Source organism: Lagopus leucura, unplaced genomic scaffold, assembly GCF_019238085.1.
Source record: "Lagopus leucura isolate 7727_CA_CO unplaced genomic scaffold, USGS_WTPT01 Super-Scaffold_100001, whole genome shotgun sequence".
Classification (NCBI taxonomy): Eukaryota; Metazoa; Chordata; class Aves; order Galliformes; family Phasianidae; genus Lagopus; species Lagopus leucura.
In genome coordinates this window covers 47,938,087-47,945,380 of record NW_024962262.1, presented here as the reverse complement: position 1 = coordinate 47,945,380, position 7,294 = coordinate 47,938,087, and positions in this window count along the sequence as shown.

The window sequence follows — 7,294 nt, the reverse complement described above, 5'->3', positions numbered from 1 at the left end:
TGTTAGCTGTGTGACACTCATTCTTGGAAACCCAATTCTCAGAAATAACTGTGGATGTGGAATCTGATGTTCAATGCGGTGTTTGGGTGAGCGTTTGTTCTATCAGCAGTCATCAGCTGTGGCCTTGCAACATTCAAGTCAGCATTGCCTCAAAGGATAAAGAGGCACAGCCCTTGCTCTTGAGCTTTCCTTACCCCCACCACCTTCTGCTCTGATCCCATTCGACTCTCCTTGCTTCCCTGACTACTTTGTCTTCAAAGTCCTGTACCAAAAAGCATGACGAACAACCAAAAAATCTTAAACTCACACTGAAATGACAGGAAGAAAGTGACAAGTGACTTGAGAAAGCACGACCATGTAACTTTCCGAGCCTTATCACATCAGATATGAGTAAGAAGCTCAAATAATTGGTAAGGTTTTGGTTTTTGTCTCCTGCCTGTTGACCATGAATTTCCTGGTCAATACTTCTAAAACCAAGTCCTAAGTGGATTTTAGAGCATTCAGAAATGCTAGCTTTCACTTCAGGGCAAACCTCAGAAGTAAAACACTTGGTCTTTGGAAGGTCCCAGAGCAAAGGCTTGGGCTCACAGGCCTCTGCTGTAGCCACAGTCCAAGAGCTGCTGCCTGCTGACCAAGCAGGACTGCCTCTCCCATTGCCTGCTGCCCACCAGCCTCCCAATCTCTACAAGGCCCTACCGTGCTCCCCACCAACCCATCCACACTAAGCTTTACCCCAAGTAGCCTGCTAGTAATGCCGTGGACAAGGGGACACACATCCTGAGTGGCTGAGATCAGACAGGGGAGGATAAGAGCTGTCATTCAAACCCAAAGTGCACGGCAAAGTGATTTTGTCAGCAGCTGACTTAGAGCAGGGAGAGCGACAGAAGGAATAAGAGAACGATGTCTTAGATCCTCTTGCTCAGATTACCTGTAGCAAGTATGAGGCACCTTAACTTGTGTCTCCCTGAGACACAGCAATTGTCAAGGCAAACCCTGTGAGCGTGTAAACTCGGGAGTACTGAAAATAATTATCAAAGCTGCTCTCAACTTAAACACAGCTGGTGCTCTGCTGCAATGAAATGATCTCATTCCTTGCCTTATCACAGCAGGAATCCGGGCTATATTAACCTACTCTATCTGGCCTTAAAGGCTTTAGTGATGTTTCTTTCATTAGAGAGTTATTTTTCTGCCAATTTAGAATCCCATTTCTTCCCCACCAAGTGAACAGGTGGATATCCCACCAGCAGTGGGAAGACAGTGGATGGCAAGGAAAACATAGAAAGGACACGAGCATTCTTCATGGCATTTAGAAATAATGAGTGCAATTTCCTGCCTCTGAGGACTTTTTTGAGCAAGGTTTTAGAAGAGAGACAAATGAACCTCAATCAAACAGGAGCTCTACCTGAGTCTCTGGAATAACCAGCAACAGAAGTGACAGTAATGGCAGAAGAACTTTGGGACTACCAGACAGCTCCATCCCCTAGGAAGGACATCAAGGATACACATTTTTAAGTAAAGTGATGTATTCCTTTCTTGCAGATTCAAAAGAAGCTTCATGTTTCCCATCCCCACCTGCAAACGAGGTGCTCAGCTCTCTCTCAATCACATGCAAATTACTCTCCCAGAACACAAAGGAAAAGCAGCAGTTTAAGAGCAATCTGTTGATATTGTATTTTATACCAAAAATGTACTTCTCCGAATGACAGCTCCCAGCACAATACAACATGCTGTACAACCGTGTGGGCAGATGCTAATTCCTCCCACCAGACACACAGGTAATGAGAGCACATGGGACAAGGTCAGAACAGGCACCCATCACAACCAGACGTGCTCCTGGCGGCTGGAGTCCAGTGAGCAATTACCAGACTCTGAAGTTTGTAACGTGTCAGAGATGACACATTTGATAACCACCATAGCTGTGTCGTAGCATATCCCATGCCATGCATATACTAGTGCCTTGTTTCAGGACAGGAATAACAGCAGTGTGCTGACACAGAGACAGCCCTTTGTGTTTCCAGGTGATTACGCCTTAACCCTCGCTTATAGAATTATAGCATATATGTAGCAGTGTGTTCAGAGGCAGGCTGCAGGATGACTCATCCCACAGCAAACCTGTTTATGGGCAATTAAACCTCAAAATTACAAGGGGCTGGATTTTGTCCCTGACTGCCAGAGCCGAATGGGGGAAAACACAAGGAGAGAGTGAAGAGCATCGTGGCAGACTCAGGTGAGCGGGTTGATGGCAAGCAATGGCTTTCATCGCCTTCTGTCCCATGGTGCAAGTTGTGTTTCTTGCCCCTTCCATGTGCATTTAGGAGGGGCTTCCAGCTGCAGGGTCAGCCCAAGTTTGGGATGCTCATGGCTCCTCCAGGGGACACGTCTCACCTTCCCTACACAGAGCATGTCAGAAGGCTGGCCCTCAGCCTAACCTGTGTGTTTCTCCTGTTTCATCAAAACCCGCTTATGTTTTTAAATTGGAATTATACTTGTCTGCCACTCACTGCAGCCCGACAACACTAACTCAGTGTGCAAACAAGGCCATCATCCAAGTGTTGTTTTACATAACCAGAATGCTGGGGTTGTTAGCGTTTGCATAATGTTTAATTATTTAGTCAGAACATAAAACTTGTCTCTGTCTCAAAAACATTTTTATGAAATGTCTCAATAATTAAACACCACTATGTTTATTAACAGCAGGGAAGGCTCATAAAATGAATTAGCCAGAAAGAGACAAGTAATGACATCAAGCTACAGTAATCAAAACATGCTGCTCTAAGGTAGGTCCCCGAGCATGGCAAACACCCACAGTAACTCCTACAGGCATCTGAGTACAACACCATTAAAAGCACAGCAGATCAGGCACCATACCTTGGAGAGATCAGGGAGCCAGAATTCGATGGCTTAATTCACTCTTCAGTCAATATGCATTGTTTTGAATGGACTCATTTGACTACACTGAGCCCGTGGAGCTGAGCCCTGCATCTGTGGGTAACCTTTGGGGTCAGCTGAAGGCCGGTGTGTGACTTGGTGCCAGAAGAGCAGCTTGCTGGTTGTCAGGTCGTGTACTCAGGCTGATCAGAACAGTTGCTGTGCCCAACCTCCAAGTTGTTCTCAACTGCTCAAGGGAAAAGCAGAATTTGGAAGCAGAAATTGTTTCTTTTTAAAGGCGTCATCACCCATTAAACTGGGAGGAAGAATCTCATATGTCCTAGGAGCCGTGCATTCTCCTCTAAAATAAAGTATTTTAACAAGTGGAAGTTTTCAACTTGCGTTTAGAGGAAGCGTAAAATTCAAAGTTCATTTTATTGAGGCAAGATGGAGATTTATGTTGCCGTTAAATACAACTTTATTCTTTAGTGGCATTTCAATAATGTTACGCAAGAAATTAAGCGTGTGTCCTCCTATGTTCTCCCAAGCTCATCTGTTACTTTCTAATGAGGACTCCAAATTGCTCAAACCAATTCCTGAGGCGGGCGTGTAGTTAAGAGGCTCCTTTTTGTCCATCAGTCTGCATAAAAGCAGCCAAGGAAACCACCTCATCTCCTCCCCGTATCCTTGTTGCAACACCTGAGGCCCAGCCTGCATCCTGCAGCTCTGCAGCATGGTGCCAGTGGCTGTGTCTGAGTAGGGCTGGCTTTTGTGGGAAGAGGTGAGGAGCTACTTGTGCAAAGGGGAAAAGCCAGTGGGGAAGCCACCGTGGGTTTATCCCCTGGGATATGCACCCTCTCCCCCCCCCACACACGGCAGTGTGAGCCCACACAAGTGAGTTCTGGTGGGGGCTGCTGCCATTTTTCTCAGCCCAGAAGAGCTCTGCGTTCTTTGCTGCTTCAGTGAAGTAGGTCAAGGCAAAAGCAGCCTGCCCACATCTCCTCTCCATGATCATAAGGTAAGATAAATTATATCCTCACTGTAATCGAGGCGTCCAAAAGGAAAGTGTGGCATGAAGAGGCAATTCCAAAGCTCAGTGTCTCTCTGGAGAACAGCTGACTGCATGAGCCGCCATCGGAAGTGACTCACAGCTGCTGCCCTGGGCAGCCACTGTCCTGCTTGCTGCTGCTGGAAGGAGCTCGGTGCTTGGGCTGAATTAAAAGGAAGGCAGCCAGCCTTCAAGATACATGCTGCTTTGGGAAGACAAGAGGAAAGCCACAGAGGAGGAAGAGGAAGCAGCAAAGAGCTGGGCAGTCATGAAGGCTGCCTGCCTGGGTCTGCGCCGCATAGCAAAGCCAGGTGCTCACAGTGGGCCTGGTGTGTGCTGGCCCTTGGGAGTGCTGGTTTGCTGTGCCAGTGAGCCATGGATACACCGAAGGCGTGGGGGTAAGCAGTGCCAAGAGGTTTGGGACTCAAGGGAGACAGAGCCATGGTGCACAGTGGGCACAGGGCCATGTTCTGCTGTGTTGTCCATAGGGAGAGTGCCTATCAAAATCATCTCCTGTGCTGAGTGCGAAGAGGAAGAGCCAGCAGCTTATTGTGGTCTTTCTGTTATTTCTTTTGAGGGGATGGCTGTTCTCCTGAACTGCTGTTACTTTAATTCTCCTCTTGTCGTGACGTTGTCTGCTCTTTCCAGAATGTCCCTGTTGGCACTTTGATGTAGGCAGCCTTGTGGAGTGGTTATAGGCAGCTTCATTAAATTCAGAGGGGGTTAAAAAAAAAAAAAAAAGAGTAAAATAAAGTGAGGAGGGGATCTCTTTGGGAAGCACCATTAGCACAGCCTGACTTGGGACAAACTTGGCTCCCCAGTTCAGAAACTCCTGGTTTGAATGGCTTGGGCTGGAAGGGACCTTTAAGGCTCATCTGGGAAACCATCAGTTCACAAAGTTTACTTTCAAAAGTTAGGAAATTATATGTCAATTCTCATCTTCAGAAGTCAAACTATATTTGGGGAAAAATGGAGATTTGTTGCTATGGGGAATGAGGAGGGCTTCACATGCCACCGCAGTTCAGCATCCTTAAAGACAGCAGGACAGGCTTCAGTGGGACTGTGAGTCTGCAACACGTGCTCTTTCATATGCCAACAAGTAAATTAAGGGGAGCCTTCCAGGCTGACAAAAAGAAATCACTGAAAGCACAGTCTGCAAAGGTGTGAGAGGCAGAAGGAAGCGAAATGGCTCTCCGTCACTTTGCTTCAACACTTTAGTGCAGAATGAGCTGTGCTCCTAACAGCTCTTGAGAGACATCTGGGGTCCCAGAGAAGGAGGGAGGTCAATGCTTTTCTGAGCAACCTCTTTTTCAGCTGCGATAGGTGAGCCAGGAGGGCTTCCTTCTGGGAACACAGCCAGTGCACAGAAGAGAACTGGGATCTGTGGGGGAAGCAAAGGCACTCCAAGGTATCACAAAAGAAGATCTGAATGGACCTTGTGGGAACGTGTCACACTGGTAGGAAGCTTCGAAGAGTAACACAAGGCTGAGAACTATCTGGGAGTGATATTCCAGCAGGCCCTTCAGTCGGTGTTGATTCACGAGCCACAAAGCACTGACCAGCCCTCACAAATAGTTTCTTTGCCTTTGACTCCAGAACAGTACAAAAGCAATCTGCTAACCACAAACATCAAGCCCAGTAATTAAACCTCTGTTATCCACAGCAGAATGCTCATCACATGTACAAAGCAAACGTTTTGACAAGTTTATTGCACTCCGTTAGACTAAGAGGGAATTAACGGCATTGCAAAATTACAGCGAGCTCCTCGCTATGCTGCTGCTGGAGATTTTCTGGCAAGATTTTGTGTTCCTTTTCATCTTTAAAAAAATGAAATACATTTAGTAAACATTTTTACTGTCAAAAGCAACGCAGCGCAAAACTGTATCAAAGTAAAGGCTGGAGGGCTATTTTGGCCTTAAAAATTTATTATGGTTTGCTGTACATTAAGAATCATTTAGTCATAATTTTTTACTGAAAGTTACTGAGCTCCAAAGGTGGCTAATTCTGATAATCCAACTTGTAAATTGGGTAAGTCACCAACTCTACACTTTTTGCACAGAAAGAGGCACAGCTCACACTGCATTTGCATTGCATGCAGTACTTCACTGCCAGAGACAGAAACTGATTACAGAGTGTCACCTTGCACCTTGGACAGAAAGCCAAAGATGCATCACAAAGCACTTCTGGGGAAGGAAACTGTTCTGTTTTCCAGTCCATTTTGCTGGTGTTACTTGACTATAATGCAGATTGTGAGAGCTGCTGTGAGTTATGAACAAAGGCTGAATTTTTACATTTTATGTCAGTGTTGGAAGTTCTGTACCAACAATGTATACTGCACTTACTTGAGCAAAACGGATCAGCCTGACTCAGTCATACTGCTTCTCGGCTGGAAACACACAGTGATGTCCCCAGGAAAGCTGATCAGACCTGAAAGGCTTTTCCAGTGAATTGTTAACCAGAAATCACTTTCACACAGAGAAGAAAAATAGATTGGTATTTGGTCACAAACAAGCCTTCTGTCCAAAGCAAAATACACAGATTCCAAACCTACATTCTGCCTACCTGTTGACAGCACAGCTGTATCAGGACTGTATCAGGGCCCTTTGACTTAGAAAAAAAATATATACAGGGGGAATTAAGTTAGATATTAGGGGGAAGTTTTTCACACAGAGGTGGTGACACACTGGAACAGGTTGCCCAAGGAGGCTGTGGATGCCCCATCCCTGGAGGCATTGAAGGCCAGGCTGGATGTGGCTCTGGGCAGCCTGGTCTGGTGGTTGGTGACCCTGCACATAGCAGGGGGTTGAAACCAGATGATCATTGTGGTCCTTTTCAACCCAGGCCATTCTGTGATTCTATGACTCTATGATTCTATGTGTGCAGAGCAATGCTGTGAGAAAACAAAAGCCTGTCAGGTGAGAGGTCCAGAGAACCCAGGGTCTTTCCAAAGGCTGGTGCCTGTGGCAGGATGCTGTGCCAAAGATGAGTCCTCCAGCTGCCGCCTTCGAAGGCCCATGGCAACAGCACAGGCCAAGGCCAGAGGCAATCACTGAGGCCAAGACCTTGGCTTTCATACTGATCAACTCTTGTTTGGTTTTGTTTTTCACTGGTTGATCTAGCTGCACCGTGCAATCATCTACGTCTTTCGTGCTTCCAGTCTCCTGTTTGGAGCCAGAACACCACACAAGGAGCAGGGCACCCAGTGGTTTTTTCCCTTAGGATTGCACAGGTCATGCCAGCAGACCTCCATCTTGCTTCTCTGGTATTCTTGAGTGTCTGTCTGTCAAAACGGGAGATGGTCCAATGGGTTCCCATGCTTTCCCATGCAGCTATACAGGTCATGCTCCAAAAATTCAGTCACGATTCAGCAGATTTAAT